Source organism: Tasmannia lanceolata, unplaced genomic scaffold (assembly GCF_043159265.1).
Source record: "Tasmannia lanceolata isolate RefF3 unplaced genomic scaffold, GAP_Taslan_0.1 ptg000035l, whole genome shotgun sequence".
Classification (NCBI taxonomy): domain Eukaryota; kingdom Viridiplantae; phylum Streptophyta; class Magnoliopsida; order Canellales; family Winteraceae; genus Tasmannia; species Tasmannia lanceolata.
In genome coordinates this window covers 1824949-1845246 of record NW_027518712.1, presented here as the reverse complement: position 1 = coordinate 1845246, position 20298 = coordinate 1824949, and positions in this window count along the sequence as shown.

Below are 20298 nucleotides of genomic sequence, written 5' to 3'. Positions count from 1 at the left end.
AGGGTGTGAGTCTGAGTTGGACCGTTGGGTAGCAAGTTTTGGATCAATTAGATGGATCAACTCAATTGGGCCGTGGGGAGCTAGGATTTGGCAAATTCAATTGCGATAGGAGCCATTGGATCGGCTTAAGTTGGGTAATGGGCTGCTGGTATAAAATGGGATGGATTGTAAAATTGGGTGTTTGCATCATTGATTTTGCCCAATAGGAACCGAAAATCCCTTGAGCCTGGGATTCAAGAGTTATCTAATTAGATTTCCTAATTAAGACTCTTATTAGATCTAACCTGGATCCTTAATTTAAAGCATAGAAAATAAAATTCTAAGCACGCAAACGAAAGCTAAAATTAAAACTAAGACATGTGATGTTGAAGAATAAAATATCTAGGACATACAAATGTAAAATAAAATAAAAAAAAAATCATGTGAAAATACACCTACCTTCTATGGAGAGAACCGAACCAAACTTTAGAAGAAAGATCCACTCCACCAAATTTGTCCACCAATAAGCTTCGGTCCCAAGATTTTATTCTTCTAAATTTCAATCGCCAAGGTATAGACCAGCCCTTTGATCCAAAAGAAATTTGCCACGAATGTTTTGAAATCTAATAGACTCGATCATGCAATTTTGAACCAAAGAAAGGTTCGGTCACAAAGCTAGAGTAGGAGAGAAGGTAGCAGCCCCCAAAAATTGTAGTCGGTATCTCACGAATGAGGATATTGCCCAAGATGTTTGAGAAACTCAATTAATTTTTGTTACAACGGATCAGGGAGAAAGAGAGTTTATGTGTATGGTTGTGTGCGAGGGCTGCCAATATGCAATTGATAAGAGGCTTGAAGAAGAAGATACGAGTCTCAGCTACAGCAAAAGGATATGGGGCAGCCTGAATTCGGCTAGTCGATGGATCAGAAATAGTGAAGATGGGGATGAGTACGATATCCGAGAGCGAAAGAGTCAGATTGAAAAACGTGAAGTTGGGCAGACTCAACAAAGATCGGCCTCCCCTCTTTTCTCTTCCCCCTTTTTCTTGTTGTCCCCCTCCATATTTGTAGAATGAAGGTTGATATCTTTCCTTGCTTTCCAAAATTTCCCCACTTGCCTTCTTTACAAGATAGAAAGTTGATCTGCTGAGTTAGGGCGTATTTTCCAAAATAAGAAAACACGTTTCTTTTTTGTTATAAAAATATTACCATTTTTCAAAAAGCTTCTCCAAAGTCTCAACTTTCCATTTTTCCTACAATACTCTCTTTTATTCTTTTTCAATGTTGATATCTTTTCTTTATAATGGAAAGAAAGATGTCAGTTTCTTAAGGTGGGAGGGACGTTACCATGAATATAAAAAGAAATATTGTGCTGACGTAAAAGCATGAGATCTTCCCCCATGTGTCCGAGTATCTTCCCTCTAGATAACTTCTTCAAATACCCCCTTGAACTCGCTTCTTATGGTTTGAATTGCTCTCTTTTTTTCGTTTTAAATAATAAAGCAGGTCATGAACTATAGTAAAGAAAGGAAGAAAGAATCCTGACATCTTGAGTTAGATTCCAAGTGGGACCCCTATGAGCATGGTTGAATTGTTCATGAAAACGATTATCTCTCACTGGCTGAATTCACTTGGAAGCAAGAACTTAGAAATATATTGGTGGACCCCACTTCATAGAGTAATCTAAACCGTCCAAGTAGCGGGCCGCAAGGTGATAAAGTTGTGCCTTTTAGATTATGTCTATGAAATAATCTAAACAATCCAAATGATAAGTTGTGCCTCAAAAATCAGTTCCAAGGATTATTCGAATTGTTCAACTTGATGGTCACAACAAACATTGGTTGCTAAAACGACATCTCTGAGATCTTGACAGCTCCCTTGATGGACATCTTTATGCATTAGATCGGAGTAGGCTCAACACTCATTTTTCATTAAAACCATATGCGGGCCTCCTGTTGATCCAAATTTAAACCAATGCTCAATGTGGGCCCACCAAACGGTTCCAAATTTCAATAAATGTTCAATGCAGGCTCACCGAATGGTTCCAAATTCTCCCCTGGCTTTGATTCTTCTGCATAACCATTCTCAACACTTAGCGAAAAGAAAAATACGGAACATTGCGGAAATGATCGGAAAGATTGAGAAAACACAAAAGGCAGACACAGGATTGGGAACCACTGAAAAACGGATAGCGAAACACTACTTTCTTTGTTGATTAGAGCAGAGCAAAATGGGGTGTCTACAGATGCCCCTCTTTGGTAGAGATGACGTAGTCATCGAATACTAAAGTCAAAATGACAGAACCATTTTGCGCAGCTTTAATCAACAAAGGACTCTACACAGAACGGAACCTAGACGCAAACATTTACTACCTAATGTAAGACCCTAAACAAAGTCCTAGAATTGGAATGCAATAAAAAATCCCGCTGCGGTGCCGCTCACAAACGGGCAACGAGAGAATGAGATATCATTTTCGAATGGATATTCGGAGGGAAAATGAGACATCACATTTATATGATGCTTCAAGGAGAATACGAGACCATAGTTGTATGGACTCGAAGAGAATGAAATACCATATTTATGCGGATTCCAAGGAAATGAGACATCATAGTTGTATGATGTTCAAAGGGGATAAGAGACCATAGTTGTATGGACTCGAAGAGAATGAAATACCGTATTTGTACGGATTCCAAGGAAATGAGACATCATAGTTGTATGATGTTCAAAGGGGATAAGAGACCATAGTTGTATGGACTCGAAGAGAATGAAATACCGTATTTGTACGGATTCCAAGGAAATGAGACATCATAGTTGTATGATGTTCAAAGGGGATAAGAGACCACAGTTGTATGGACTCGAAGAGAATGAAATACCGTATTTGTACGGATTCCAAGGAAATGAGACATCATAGTTGTATGATGTTCAAAGGGGATAAGAGACCATAGTTGTATGGACTCGAAGAGAATGAAATACCGTATTTGTACGGATTCCAAGGAAATGAGACATCATAGTTGTATGATGTTCAAAGGGGATAAGAGACCATAGTCGTATGGACTCGGAGAGAATGAAATACCGTATTTGTACGGATTCCAAGGGAATGAGACATCATAGTTGTATGATGTTCAAAAGGGATAAGAGACCATAGTTGTATGGACTCGAAGAGAATGAAATACCGTATTTGTACGGATTCCAAGGGAATGAGACATCATAGTTGTATGATGTTCAAAGGGGATAAGAGACCATAGTCGTATGGACTCGGAGAGAATGAAATACCGTATTTGTACGGATTCCAAGGGAATGAGACATCATAGTTGTATGATGTTCAAAGGGGATAAGAGACCATAGTTGTATGGACCCGAAGAGAATGAAATACCATATTTGTACGGATTCCAAGGAAATGAGACATCATAGTTGTATGATGTTCAAAGGGGATAAGAGACCATAGTTGTATGGACTCGAAGAAAAGAGGCACCGTTCTCAAACGGGCTCGAAGAATTTAGAGATTTTTCATGAGCTTGAATTTGACGTAGGATTGGATTTTTTTTTGAATCGGGGATTGGATTTGATAAATTTTTTTTTTTTTTTTTTTTTTTTGGGAAATGAGGCACCGTCCACAAACGGGCTCAAGGAGAAGACGAGACCATTCACAAATGGACTCGAGAAGAGAGGCACCGTTCACAAACGGGCTCAAAGAATTTAGAGATTTTTCATGAACTTGAATTTGACGTAGAATTAGGGTTTGATGAATTGGGGATTGGATTTGACGAATTTTTTTTAATTTTTGAGAAATGAGGCACCGTTCACAAACGGGCTCAAAGAAACAAGATAGCTTTGATTTATGAATTCAACAACGAAGAGTTTAGATATTTTTCATGAGTTTGAATTTGACGTAAGATTGGATTTGATGAATTTTAGATTTTTTTTTTTTGAATTCAATGAAATCGGGGACATTATAAATCGTGCCCGACAAAGATATTGGAAATCAGGACTTTGACGAATGACAAAACGACAAACCTTAGGAACGAAGAACCATTACTAACAAGAATGGATTATGAACACTTTTCTGAAACTTCAACCAGATTTTTCTCAAAGAGACAGCTGGTCTTGTCTTCTGGGGATTTTGATAGCTGAAACTTTGAACAAGATACTTGAAATTGGTAATTTAAAACAACGGCTCTCTTGGATATTAACATGGAAAAGCGGGATTTGCTTCTTGACAGGTGCTTAGATAAACATTTCTTGACTAGGATAGTATTTAACTAACTGGAAGGAAATTCTGAACTTTAATGGTTCATCTTTCTGAGAAATTGGCTCAACCACCATTGCATCTGAGGTTCTGCCAAGCTTAAGGTGCCTTCCTGGGGTATGATCTTTTTACGGAAGCTGGGCTTTCTGATGCTTCTACTTCTGAATTTTTCTGAGTTGATCTTCTTTGAAATGAAGCTGTTCTACTAGATTACCGAGCTCTTTCAGGTACGATTGTAGGGAGCTGACGAGGCCGGGCCTCCTTCATCAAGACAGTTGCATCATTTGGACATAAGAACGACGATTGACTATTTCTAAAGAGAAAACTTAGATGAAAGGCACTACTCAAAGGATTGAGCAGCCCTGAATGAGTGAACATAGAATGACAAAGATTGACTAACTACTCTGACGGACATAGTAATGCTTCTGACTTAGTTAACGTTTTATTTGGTAAGTCTATCCTTTAGAAAAAAAAAAATTTTCCAATTCGTAAACGCTGGACTTTTTCCTTGAAACAGTAATGCCTCAAAGATTTAATTACGACCCCTAAGATTGCTTAGCTTCAATGCCCCCAGTTTTGAGGATGTCACTTGAATTTGCTTAAACTTCAGTTGATCTTCAGTCTTGATACCGGCTGTAGCCTTCTTATGACGATTCTCTTACCGTGACCAAGTCACCTCTTCGGGGTTTTTAACTTGGCGGACCGTGCTAGCCTTAACTTTTGCCTGAACCGCCTTTCTAGGTTTTGATCCAGCAGGCTATCCCCTTAGCTTTTGCCTAAGCCGCCCTTTCGGGTTTTCAACTTAGCAGGGGAATGATCTTAAATTTTGCCTAGACCGCCCTTTCAGGTTTTCAGTCTAGTAGATCTTCAAACTCCGCTCTTTTTTTTCTTTTCATCATTTTTTTTATTACTTATTGTGTCTCGGGACCTAGATCATTAGTTCTGAACACCAGAAGGACTTTATAGGTAGGATAGGGCTTTTCAAAGAAGGGCTTAAGGCTCAACAAAGATTTCGACCGAACCTATGAACATGTTGCCTACATATCCCAAGATAGGAATCAGGTCGTGTGTAGTTCAGGGCGAATGCCCCTAGTTTGAAGATAAATTGTTTGAAAGTTAATTGATTTTTTCTTTTTTCTTTTCTTTCTGGAATAATTAACTTCTCTTCTATTGGAACTTGTCCCTCCTTTTTTTCTGGAACGATTGAATTTCTTTTCCTTTTTGAATTTTGAATCGACCGAACTCGGTTTAACTGAGCTGCCTACGTACCCCAGGGTAGGGATCAGGTCTTGCGTAGTTCAGAGGAATGCCCCTAGTTTTGATGGGTTTTCAAGAAAATTTCATTCAGGCTCGAAGGGTTTGCAAACCGGTATTCTTTTGACATTGGGTTCTGATTTTGGGATTTATTCGGCCAAAGGGGGCCTTCTGATGTTCAGATTGGGAATCGATCTAGGTTACTAGAGTCCCTCTGGTACTGATTATTTATTTATTTTTATTTCTTCTTTTTTTTTTCACGGAGTTTGACGGCATTTCCAGGTAGGAGATAATTGATCTTCTTCTTTCAAGATTCTACTATGTGCTTTCGACTTTCATAGAGCGAAACTTGTTCTTTTGACATCCTCCATCTATGGATTTGTAACTCTTGATATCTGATGATCACTTTTCCATGCTTGCTCTCGAACTTCTTATCTTGAATATATTCGCTTTATGTTATGAATTTGAGAACCAAGGTCATTGATTGGAAATATGAAAGTTGTTTCCACTCTATGCCCCTTGTACAGCATATGTCTCTCACTTTCTTCATTCTCTTGAGCTTTCGATCTATGTCTTGCCCCTGGTATCGGTTGTAGCTTTTTTGGACAATCTTCTTATTCTTGAAATAAGTTTATCAATTCTTCACACTCTTCAGAGGGTAATGTACTTCTCATCGGCATTCACTGAATCAAAGTTTCAGTGCCAGTGTTTATCACTTCAATTTCATCTTTGAAAGGCTGGGATTGGCGCTCCTCCTCTTGTTCAAGTAATTGTTGTGACTCAAGTGGAGTTTCGTCAATTTTGTCCTCATTTGAGGAGGGAGTCTTATTTTAAGATCAGAAGCATACTTAAGAAATAGACACAAGTGAACTATTGGAACTGAAATTTTTTATTTAGAGAAAAAGCTATTACATCTGACGACCTATCCTGAACATGCTCAGGATTCACAACTCTGAATAAAGAGAAAAGCAAAAGATAACTTGCCTGGACTAGGCATTGACCTTGAACTGTAAGACCGGACTCAATAATTGTACTGACCATGATGACTGACTCAACATAAAATAGTAAGTGACTAAAACTTTAACTGCTGCAACTGTTTGGCGTTGAAGGCTCGGCGAAGGCTGGTTCGTTCTGAATCATCATTATGGCTGATACTTTCAATTTTGGATTCTTCCTGTTCTACATGCAGCTAGACCTGAGCTTCTCAAACTTCGATGCGCCTAAGCCTTATCCGGCGATGGTGCGGCATGGTTCCACACAACATTTGGCATTTGCTGGAATGATAGCTTGCGCTCATCAATCAATTTCTGGATCACATGCCTCAGAGTTATACACTGATCGGTATTATGCCCCGATCCTCGATGAAAATCGCAGTGTTCTTCCGCCTTCCATGTCCTGGGGAGCGGATTAGGAGGATCCCTAATGCGAGGTAAATAGACATCACCTGAAGCCAACCCTTGTTGCAATATAACAGATGGTGGAAGCGGGAGGGGGGCGAATTGCCTACCTGGCTTTTGCTGAGGTATAGGTCTTGGTTGATCATATTCGATTACCATAGGCTCCTGCGACCAGTTAATCCCCTTTTCCCTTTTCTTAAACCCTTTCAGGATACCAGATCGTGGGGTAGGCAAATCAGTGAATTCTTTTTTAGGAGTTTCAGATGGTGACTCTTGGTCATATTCAAGAACTAAGGGCCCAACAGAATCTTGCTGGTGCTGGGAGACAAAGTTTCCGGTAACAACATCTTGGACTTTGGTATTTTTGCTAGCGAAATGTTCAGAACCTTGGGACTGACAATACCCGGTTTGCATTTGTTGCTTCATCTGATGAACTTCTTCTATTAGCGCAGCCATTTGTCTAGAGAGATTAACAATTAGTTCTTCCGAACCCATAACCATGGAGAGGCTCGGATTCTTGCCCTCAGAAACAACAATGGTTGGACCAAATTTCTCAGTAAGTTGAGCTTTGACGAATTGATTTTCTTCATTCAATTCCTTCATCTGTTGGACGAGCTGGGCCAGGGTTTCTGTGACATGAAAGAGTTGAAAATTTTCCATAGAATCTGCCATAGGTAGGAAAAAGTGGATAGAGAGACTTCCAAAGAAAATGGGGAATTAGCTTCTTCAGTGGCCACGAATAGATTCAAACCTAAGAAGCTTTCCCGGATTTTCAGCAGTGAACAATCCTGACATAGAAACAATAAACACGAGATGTAAGCTTGACATTCAGGGAATTTTTCCTTTCTATGATTGACATGATAATTATGATACGACTAGATAAGGAATGGGAAGTAAAGTGATGGTTCCTCAAAACAAATAAACATAACAATGATGACATGATAGCACGCGGGGAATGCCCCTAGTTCAAGGATTATGAGAGTGAACTCTGAAGGACTTAGCAAAATAATCTTGAAAAAGGCAGCCCCTAGAGGAGGAAGAGACCAAGGGTACAAGCAAGATTGGATCATCTGGACCAGGTATAATCAGATCATGAGATTGCATAATCGAAAGATTGTGAGATTATGCTCCTGCTAGTTAGGGGATGGCATGAAGATACGATCGAATCGTATGACAGAAGAACGAAAGACGCACGATCAAAAGATTAGATGAGATAGCATAAGATTGCTTTCAACGGATAGATCATGAATGACTAATCCTATGAGATTTTTGGAAATGATGGGATTTATATCCTAACCCCAAAGGGAAAGTTTTTAATCTTCACACATTTTATCAGTGTTACCTGAAGGCATCAACCCTAATCCTAATCTGGCGGAGTGGAGACAGGATCTCGACTCATGACTTTGTTTGTGCACCTAAGGACCGATCGTAGCCATTGGAAGATGGACCACGGCCTAATCTAGACACAAATGGGTAGGATATCCTAAACTAGGCTCACACACGTGATGCACATGTGTTCGTATACTACATGCATGTGTGGGTTAATCTAGGGGTAAGGCCAAGAGTTCCCTTAGCGCGAATCCATGTTCGATATACTGTACCAGTGTCCGGCGTATCAGTACGTGAACAAGAGATCCGTTTACGCACCATAAGGTGCTAGGCTAAGGGTGGAATGCTTCTCTAGCACAGAGGCACCAGGTGATGAAATCCCAGTCAACCATGCTAGATAACACTCCGGGTTCCTAAAATAGGACGTGTGTGCATGTGAGATGCAGGGTTTAAATGCAAGTGATGTAAGTGTGTGCAATAAGTTCGCGCAATCTATGATGCCTTCAGGTTTTGTTAGATTAAGTTCAAGTAAAATGTGATGAGAAAATAAAGCATACAAACTAATCTAATAAGCATAGAAATGATAGAGTTTTTATGAGCCAGTTAAATTAAATTCAAATGAGTTATCTTTTGAAATTTTAATGAAGTTAGGCGGTCCCCAGCAGAGTCGCCAAACTGTGGAACCCGATCCCGCGAGAGGGGTGGGGCGCGAGCCGCCACGCACTCTCTCTTGGTCTCTCGTACCCACGCGATTGGCGTGTGCATTTTAATTATTAATTTTAATTCATCTTTTATGTGAACTTGGGATCACTAAGGCAATCCGAATTCCACACAAAAGAGACTGACAGAGTCGCCACCTAGATGTGGGATCTAGGACCCATAGTTAACCAGAAATCTAGACTCGCTACCTGGTTACAAGAATGGAAGGTATGGGGATTTATCCACCACATGCACCATTCCTGCCCGATAATCGGTCTTCGATTCCAAAAGCTAACTCCTTTGAATTCATTTTAAATGGCTCATTCAACTCTACGTTAATGTGCGAACTAAGTGACATGCATCCTATGATCTAATTTCAATGTGAATCCTAAATGTGTATCTTGATTTCTTAATTTGTCTGGATTCATTCTAAGTGAAAGTTCTCCTAAAGTTCTAATTTTATGAAAAATCCTAAGTGATTTGATTAAGCATTTACAAGAAAATTAATATACAAAACACCACAATTTGTTGTGGTGCCGACTCGCGGTTGGTATGCCATCAGACATCCAAGCTGCCTACGTACTCAAGCCTCACTGGGATCAGAGTCGACGTAGTTCGGTGCACCTAAGCTAAGCTACTTATGCCTAACTCAACTAAGACACCGATCTAGACTGGATTGACTGTTTCAGCAGTTTTAAGAGAAGTTATTTAATTCAAGTTGAAGATTTTATTATCCTAGGATTTCATCTAAGATGCTATATGATCCTATTTAAATGCAAGTTGTTCCTTAGACTAATGCAGGTTAGCCTACATCCTAGTTTACTAGGCTTGTCCTAGGGAAAGATTGGGTGACTAGTGTAACTAGACCTATGGTACGGTTGCTATACATAGCAAACGTCCGTGATGAGGCTGGACTCCTAACTCTAGGACTCCCTAAAACCTACGACACGACGTAAGTGTTCCTAAGGGGGGCCTAAAGGTTCCTAAAGGAATTTTGAATCCACAGGCTCTTTAGGAATCTCGAATTCTTTTGGGTTTGTAGAAATTTTTAGAATTTTCTTTAAGCTTTTAATTATCTTGAGGCCTTTAGTGTGTGTGTGGTGTCTTTTAAGTTGTTTGATTAGAAGTTTTTAGTTTCACTTGTGACTTTTAGTGGTCTTTTGGTTGATGGCTTTTAATAGATTTAAACTGGTAATTTTAATGAGTGAATTTTGGGTTTGTAGCTTTTAGGTTGGGTGTATTTTAGATTAGTGCCTTTTGATTTTTGTTTGGAAAAGGACGTTAACACAACCATGTTTTGACAATTCCACATATTCGACAAAACATTGACCATTAAAAGATCTAACAAACGCAGCCCACTAAAACTGTCATAACTCTTTAACCGCTTGGCCAAATTGAATGTACGAACATGCGTTGGAAAGATCATTTATATGGCTACAACTTTGTAGTTCAGCATTATTTATGAATTTGTGATTTAGAAGTTCGAAATCAGGTCACAAGACAGGCAGTCAGCATTATGGCGGGAATGATATTGGTGCTACAGTGTTTTTTATTTTATTTTATTATTATTACTATTTTTTTTTTACCTTTTTGTTTTTTAATGATTAAAGGGCTGTGATCATTACATTCCAATGGACTGTTTGGGAATAGATTTTGTGATCTAAGTGATTGTTTAGGAATGGAATTTAATTTCCAAAGGGTATTGTTTGAGAATGGAATTTGGATAGCACTAGATTTTGGTTCAAATTGGGTTCGGGTCTTGATAAGGTAAGTCAGCCATCTCGACCGAACGGGTTATAAATCCATGGGTGAGTGAGACATCATGGAGAAAATTAAGCGTGTGTTGTGATGAGGTCTGTTGCCATGGAATATGGGTTATGGTTTGGGTTGGATCCGGTTTGGGTGCGGCTCTAATGGTGCGGTTTTGGGGTATAAGCTTTGATGGTGCGGCTTTGGGTTGAGTTAGGCTCGAGTCTAGGTTAGACTCGGAAAGGGTGTGAGTCTGAGTTGGACCGTTGGGTAGCAAGTTTTGGATCAATTAGATGGATCAACTCAATTGGGCCGTGGGGAGCTAGGATTTGGCAAATTCAATTGCGATAGGAGCCATTGGATCGGCTTAAGTTGGGTAATGGGCTGCTGGTATAAAATGGGATGGATTGTAAAATTGGGTGTTTGCATCATTGATTTTGCCCAATAGGAACCGAAAATCCCTTGAGCCTGGGATTCAAGAGTTATCTAATTAGATTTCCTAATTAAGACTCTTATTAGATCTAACCTGGATCCTTAATTTAAAGCATAGAAAATAAAATTCTAAGCACGCAAACGAAAGCTAAAATTAAAACTAAGACATGTGATGTTGAAGAATAAAATATCTAGGACATACAAATGTAAAATAAAATAAAAAAAAAATCATGTGAAAATACACCTACCTTCTATGGAGAGAACCGAACCAAACTTTAGAAGAAAGATCCACTCCACCAAATTTGTCCACCAATAAGCTTCGGTCCCAAGATTTTATTCTTCTAAATTTCAATCGCCAAGGTATAGACCAGCCCTTTGATCCAAAAGAAATTTGCCACGAATGTTTTGAAATCTAATAGACTCGATCATGCAATTTTGAACCAAAGAAAGGTTCGGTCACAAAGCTAGAGTAGGAGAGAAGGTAGCAGCCCCCAAAAATTGTAGTCGGTATCTCACGAATGAGGATATTGCCCAAGATGTTTGAGAAACTCAATTAATTTTTGTTACAACGGATCAGGGAGAAAGAGAGTTTATGTGTATGGTTGTGTGCGAGGGCTGCCAATATGCAATTGATAAGAGGCTTGAAGAAGAAGATACGAGTCTCAGCTACAGCAAAAGGATATGGGGCAGCCTGAATTCGGCTAGTCGATGGATCAGAAATAGTGAAGATGGGGATGAGTACGATATCCGAGAGCGAAAGAGTCAGATTGAAAAACGTGAAGTTGGGCAGACTCAACAAAGATCGGCCTCCCCTCTTTTCTCTTCCCCCTTTTTCTTGTTGTCCCCCTCCATATTTGTAGAATGAAGGTTGATATCTTTCCTTGCTTTCCAAAATTTCCCCACTTGCCTTCTTTACAAGATAGAAAGTTGATCTGCTGAGTTAGGGCGTATTTTCCAAAATAAGAAAACACGTTTCTTTTTTGTTATAAAAATATTACCATTTTTCAAAAAGCTTCTCCAAAGTCTCAACTTTCCATTTTTCCTACAATACTCTCTTTTATTCTTTTTCAATGTTGATATCTTTTCTTTATAATGGAAAGAAAGATGTCAGTTTCTTAAGGTGGGAGGGACGTTACCATGAATATAAAAAGAAATATTGTGCTGACGTAAAAGCATGAGATCTTCCCCCATGTGTCCGAGTATCTTCCCTCTAGATAACTTCTTCAAATACCCCCTTGAACTCGCTTCTTATGGTTTGAATTGCTCTCTTTTTTTCGTTTTAAATAATAAAGCAGGTCATGAACTATAGTAAAGAAAGGAAGAAAGAATCCTGACATCTTGAGTTAGATTCCAAGTGGGACCCCTATGAGCATGGTTGAATTGTTCATGAAAACGATTATCTCTCACTGGCTGAATTCACTTGGAAGCAAGAACTTAGAAATATATTGGTGGACCCCACTTCATAGAGTAATCTAAACCGTCCAAGTAGCGGGCCGCAAGGTGATAAAGTTGTGCCTTTTAGATTATGTCTATGAAATAATCTAAACAATCCAAATGATAAGTTGTGCCTCAAAAATCAGTTCCAAGGATTATTCGAATTGTTCAACTTGATGGTCACAACAAACATTGGTTGCTAAAACGACATCTCTGAGATCTTGACAGCTCCCTTGATGGACATCTTTATGCATTAGATCGGAGTAGGCTCAACACTCATTTTTCATTAAAACCATATGCGGGCCTACCAAACGGTTCCAAATTTCAATAAATGTTCAATGCAGGCTCACCGAATGGTTCCAAATTCTCCCCTGGCTTTGATTCTTCTGCATAACCATTCTCAACACTTAGCGAAAAGAAAAATACGGAACATTGCGGAAATGATCGGAAAGATTGAGAAAACACAAAAGGCAGACACAGGATTGGGAACCACTGAAAAACGGATAGCGAAACACTACTTTCTTTGTTGATTAGAGCAGAGCAAAATGGGGTGTCTACAGACATTAACTTAGCTATGACCCTATTTAAATAATTGCACCAAACAATTTCATTCCCCTACATAAAAAGGCATAAATCCTTTTCACATTGTAAATGTGTTAACTAAATAGATAAACAAAGGAAGCTAATCAAACTCAGACCATTACTGTAACATGAGTAAACAAAATAGTGGAATATATGCCATTATTATGAAATAGTTAAAATCGATGAATTAAGGGACAAAACATGAAGGGAAATAGTTTGCATCTCTGACAACAACTTGGAAAAAACTTTGGTTTTGGGTGTCCATTAACTAGCCTACCATCTACTCCCAAATTAGAGATTAACACTATACTTCCATGTATATATCACTACTGAAATTAAGCAATCAATCAACAAGGCAAAGATGTATTTTTCAAAACCTAATGACACCTATTTAAACTGAAAACCTGGAGATGCCAAAATTGAATTTCAAATAAATCCAAACAAATTTTAACTCTTCTTTTAGAAGCACAGAAACAGAGAGCGTAGAATCCAAGGTTTAAACATCACCAAATTTCAGATCTAAGATGACTTGATTCTTTCATTACCTGCTCTAAAACTTTATAGCATGATATCATTAATTTATTAATGGCAGCCACAACACTAACCAATCAGTTGGAAGAGGCTTCCAAAATAAGTCATACAAGCATTGAATCAAACATATGCCAACAATACCATATCATTTTAAGAAAATACCATCAGATACATAAAAGAAAAATCATAAACTTCAAGTTGCCAATCCAACTGACTGATGTATCCTATCTATGCAAAATTTCTACATATATATTCACCAATCCAAAACATATGGGACGATCCATAAAAAATATACTAAATTAGCCTAAAAGAAAATTGCAGTAATGAAATTATCCTAGAACATTGGCTCACTTGCACTAAAAAACAAAAACATGAGGATAATAAGGAACCTTACCTTAATATGAAGATTTTTCGATGGACTCACTTAGCTTCACTCTCCTCAGCAGGTCTGTAAGCCCAATGGTTCCAACCTTGGCATTCCCATCTTCTTTTGATGATTCCAATACACAAGTGATTTTATATCACTAATGTGTCTGAATGTCTAAGTTGTAGATCATGATTGTGTTAAGACAAGATTACTTGGATTGAGGCCAAGAATCTCTCATTGGACCGCATTAGGAAGGCCAAAGACATCGGAGATCCAAGACGCATGAAGACTTGAAGCATCGCAATTGAAGATCGAAGTCGTTTTAGAATGTAAAGATCCAATCCTAGTTTAGATTTTAAGAGGCATAAATAAGTATCCACACCCTAAATGCTTAAGTGGTTGTCCTTGTGGTGTGCCAACAATTTGGAACCCCATAACAATCCCACTTGGTGATGATTTGGAAGCCCAAAACAAATAAGAAACAAGAATTGAAAATCTGCTGAAAATTGGCTTCTCGGAACTCCGCAAAATTCCTCGGAGCTCCGAGATTTGGTCCAGTAACATTTTCTTATCTTCTGTTTCATTTCCTGGAACTCCGAGAGAAATTCTCGGAACTCCGAGACCATTATTTCGGGAAGAAAAAATAGTCGTTGGTTTTTTGCCAGAATTACGACTATGCCCCCAAACGGTCATATTTTGGGTTTTCTATATATATGGGTATTCTAAACTTCCCAATAATCAATCCTAACACTCTAAAAACCTATTGGAATATCCTAAGAGTGTATTAAGCTTGTTTATGCCTCTCATCCTCTAGAATTAGGATTTGGATCATAGGCTTCAAATTTGTACATCTTCTACAAACCTTGTAAACCCTTGTGAGGGATTTTTTGTTCTTTCTTTCTTATTCAAACGATTGTATTCGGGCGAGTGTTCGGAGAAGCGGAGTCCACTCTCGTTAATGAGGATTGCCACCAAGGTTAAAGGCAATTGGAATTGTAATTGGCACCGATCTTCGCCGAAGTTAAGAAGATCAACATAGTGAAGCCATCAACGGGTTTGGTTGGTGGTGTGGAGTAGGCCTCGCGTTTTGAGGACCGAACCACTTTAAATCTCGAGTGCACTCTCTCTTATCTCCTGCTTTATATTTGCATTGCACTTAGGATTTAACTTGTGTGCTTAATTGCCTTTTTGATCTCTTAAATCTTCAAAATTGGGTTAGAGTTTTCAAAAGCTTAAAACTTGTTAAGGAACCTAATTTTCTCTCCTCATAAGTTGCCATTAGAATAGTACTCGGGCCTACCCTTGGAATTTCACTTGGTATCAAAGCCTTGGCTCTTAAAAGATTTTCTTTTCTTAAAATCTTTGGTAAATTTTTGAAAAAAATTTTAACAAGGGAAAGATCATAAGATCATTGGAAACTTTCTAATTGTGACATGGCAAACATAAATGGAACCGGACTTCCGGAAGGCCATTCCACAACTAGACCTCCTTTCTTTGATGGATCCAACTATGGACATTGGAAGACAAGGATGCAGATCTATCTTCTCTCTATAGATGTGGAGCTTTGTCATATTGTTGAAAATGGATACACTTTGCCTTCCAAACCATTTGAAGAATGGAATGTAGTAGAGAAAAGGCATGCAAATTTAAATTACAAAGCTATAAACTCTTTGTTTTGCGCCTTATCTACGGAGGAATTTAATAGAGTAGCTCTTTTTGATCCAGCCAAGGTTATTTGGGATACTCTTGCTGTTACCCATGAGGGAACATCACAAGTCAAGGATTCCAAAATAAACTTGTTAAAGAGCAAATATGAAATGTTTAGAATGGGTCAAAATGAAAGTATTTTCGAAATGTATACCCGATTTTCTAAAATATCAAATGAATTAGCTAATCTTAGTAAATCTTATCCTACTGATGAGCTTGTGGGTAAGTTGCTTAGGTCACTTCCTCCACATTGGGATCTAAAGATTACCGCCATACAAGAATCAAAGGATCTCAAGACGCTAACTATAGAGGAGCTTGTAGGATCTCTTATCACTCATGAGATGCTCCTCAGTAGCTGACAAGAGGAGAAGAAGCCAAAAGAGAAAGAAAAAACGAGTAGATCTTTAGCACTCATGGTGAAAGCGGACTCATCTTCCTCAAATGAGGCGGATAGTGATGAAAAAGACGCTTTGAGAAAATTCAAAAGCATATGGAGAAAGAAGCACAAAAAGGATAAAAAGAAGAAGAAAGAAGAAAGTTAAGTTGAGGGTGGTATAAGTTGCTATAATTGTAAGAAGACGGGACACAAAAGACCGGAGTGCCCTCTTCTCAACTCATCTTCCTCAAAGTAAAAGGGAAAGAAGAAGGATTGGAAGAAGAACAAGAGTCTTGTAGCCGCCTGGGATGCTTCTAGCACTTCGGGAAAAAGCTCAAGTGAAGGGGAAGCTAATAAGGATCATCTTTGCTTCATGGCACTCACCCATGAAGATGAGGTAAATTCAAACCCCTCTATTTATTCATCAAGTAGTGATAGTGGAAACATATCTTATGATGAATTGTGCATTACCTTGCATTCTCAAATTTAAAAAAATAAAGTTCTTAAAAAATCTATTTCAAAATTAGAAAATGAACTTGATGTTTTGAAAAATGAATCTTCTTCTTCCAAATCTCAAGCTAAAGTAAAATTTGAAAATTTTAAACTTGATATTGAAACCCTTAAGGGTAGTTTGGATGAGAAATCTTGCCAAATTGTTAAACTTCAAAATGTGGCAAGCTCTTCCAAATCTTATGAAGATGACTCTAATGATTTTTTAAATCAAATAACACATTTTCATAATGAAAATGAAAGGTTAAGATTATGTCACCATGGATTCCTAAATGGTGATAAAATTATTGACATAATCTTGAAGAAGGCTAGTCATAGACCTAATCATGTATTTTATGATAGGACTAGTCTATCTAACCCTAATTTTAGATGTCATTATTGTAGAATCAATGGTCATTACCAATTCCAATGTGCATCTAAGATTAGGGATTGTGGTGGAACCAAGAAAGCTTGGGTTCCCAAAGCCCCCATATGATTCTCTTCATATGTGTTTTTTAGATTAGGGGCTTGCACTTAAAATTGAATATCTTTCTATGGTTGTTTAAATATCCCCTCTTGTGTTGAATAAAAACTTTAAATAGGGGGAGTTCTATGTTTGTCTTTTTCCTTGAAAAAGGGGGAGCTTAAAATTGAAAATTTTATCCCTTTAATTTTCTTTCACCCCATCTTTTTGATTGATGCCAAAGGGGGAGAAAAATCTAGCGTAAGGAAATATATGTATGCTTTTATTGGAAAATCTCTTGTGCTTGTCATAATAAAAAAGGGGGAGATTGTAAGCCCAATGGTTCTCACCTTGGCATTCCCATCTTCTTTTGATGATTCCAATACACAAGTGATTTTATATCACTAATGTGTTTGAATATCTAAGTTGTAGATCATGATTGTGTTAAGACAAGATTGCTTGGATTGAGGCCAAGAAGCTCTCATTGGACCGCATTAGGAAGGCCAAAGACATTGGAGATCCAAGACGCATGAAGACTTGAAGCATCGCAATTGAAAATCGAAGTCGTTTTAGAATGTAAAGATCCAATCCTAGTTTAGATTTTACGAGGCATAAATAAGTATCCACACACCCTAAATGCTTAAGTGGTTGTCCTTGTGGTGTTCCAACAATTTGGAACCCTCATAACAATCCCACTTGGTGATGATTTGGAAGCCCAAAACAAATAAGAAACAAGAATTGAAAATCTGCTGAAAATTGGCTTCTCAGAGCTCCGAGCTCGGAACTCCGCGAAATTCCCCGGAGCTCCGAGATTTGGTCCAATAACATTTTCTTATCTTCTGTTTCATTTCCCGGAACTCCGAGAGAAATTCTCGGAACTCCGAGAAAATCTCTCGGAACTCCGAGATCACTATTTCGGGAAGAAAAAATAGCCGTTGGTTTTTTGCCAGAATTACGACTATGACCCCAAACGGTCATATTTTGGGTTTTCTATATATATGGGTATTCTAAACTTCACAATAATCAATCCTAACACTCTAAAAACCTATTGGAATATCCTAAGAGTGTATTAAGCTTGTTTATGCCTCTCATCCTCTAGAATTAGGATTTGGATCATAGGCTTCAAATTTGTACACCTTCTACAAACCTTGTAAACCCTTGTGAGGGATTTTTTATTCTTTCTTTCTTATTCAAACGATTGTATTCGGGCGAGTGTTCGGAGAAGCGGAGCCCACTCTCCTTGGTGAGGATTACCACCAAGGTTAAAAGCAATTGGAATTGTAATTGGCACCGATCTTCGCCGAAGTTAAGAAGATCAACATAGTGAAGCCATCAACGGGTTTGGTTGGTGGAGTGGAATAGGCCTCTTGTTTTGAAGACCGAGCCACTTTAAATCTCGGGTGCACTCTCTCTTATCTCCTGCTTTATATTTGCATTGCACTTCAGATTTAACTTGTGTGCTTAATTGCCTTTTTGATCTCTTAAATCTTCAAAATTGGGTTAGAGTTTTCAAAAGCTTAAAACTTATTAAGGAATCTAATTTTCCCTCATCATAAGTTGCCATTAGAAAGTACTCGGGCCTACTTTGGAATTTCAAGGTCCAATTGCTTAATGACCTGAAATTGTGCTCTTTCTATCCTATGTTGAAGATCCTTCGGTGCTTTAGTGTCATTTAGGCCCTGAATTAATGATAATGATAGCTCGATCCTCACACAGAGGATCAGAGAAGTATATAACCTGAATCCAAGTATATAACACTCAGATCTGAGCTTAGAAAAAAAGAATTTAAGCTAGAGTTTCACATGGATAAAAGAATGCAAGGAAAACAAGGCTATGTAGTGAAGTCCACAAAAAATAGTTAAAGATCTGTCAGAGTCCAGCCAGGTCTAACGAAGAAGAAGATCGAAAGTTACAGGAAATAGAAAATGAGTTAGGGTTTCTAATATGCTAGGGCTTCAAGCTAAGAAAGTGATAAATGTAGAGATTAAAAAGGCGAAAAAAGGTCTGTAATGATGACACTAGTTAGAGGCAGATCGGTGCTCGCCGGAATCCGGTGAGGATCAGATAGGAGAAGAAGAGGTGAAGTTAGGGTTTTGTTGATCACTGCTAGGGTTTGCAATAGTTCAGATTTGAGCAAGAAATGAAGATAGTAGCTGAAGATCTGAAAGGATAATGGTGAAAATAGGAAAATTCCACCGGATTTAATGGAGTATGGCCGGATTTCAGCCGAAATCCGGCGATGCCTTATCGAAAAAAAAATGAAAAACAAGGTTTTTGGCTTGGGACTTGCTATCTTTCTCTCTCTCTCTCTCTCTCTCTCTCTCTCTGATGGCCTTTTATAGATGAGTGGGTTGAGGCGAAAATGAAAGAAGGAGATGATGGTGGTGGCTGCGCTCTCCCCCTTCTCTTTCTCTATGCGTTGAAGAACCCCCAAAATCTCCTCCTCTAATTTTTTTCTCACGAGAATGGGCTCTCCCAACCATAATTCGATTTTGGTTTTAATTAGGGAAATGTTAAATTCACCCCCCCTGCTCTTTGATTTGGATAGACCCCTATCTAACTATTTTGACTACTCTTTTACCCATCAGGGGGTGCCTGGGTAAAACAGACCCCTAAGGGAAATGATATATTTGACCCCATTTCTCCTCTAGCCACCTTCTTTGTGCTCATTCACCCCCGTTTTTTACGCAAAAAATAATGACATATTCAGACCACTTTTCTTCCTTGGACAACCTTCTCTAATGTATCTTATCTTCTTTAATTCACTTACAGGGCACTTCTATGCATCATCTGATTCACCCCATTCTGCATTTCTTTATATTAAGCTCGAATAAAACCCAAGACATGGGTTGGGGTGCGACTTGGGCCAAGTTGCGGGGTTCAGGGATCACTCGCGCTTCAGAAAGGCTTTTAGCAATGATTTGTAAATGGTCATTTTTCGAGTTCGGGAATTTATTCATCTATGGGAAAAAGGGGTTCGGTCAAAATGGGATGTCTACAATTCTCCTTACTCTTCTCCCCTTTTCTACGGTGTTTGATAATTTCTTTCCTTAACTTGAAATATTATCTTGAGCAAGGGTTAGCATAATCTAGGTTTAAATCTCACACTCCTTGTACTTATTTAGATGAAATTTTTAAATAACCCAATTCACCCCCTCTTGGGTTGCCCTTTGGGATTTTAAGATCAATAGTAAATGAATAAATTACATATCAAAATTTTCTGCTATGAATATAATGAATGAGTATATAGATGGCTCATGTGAC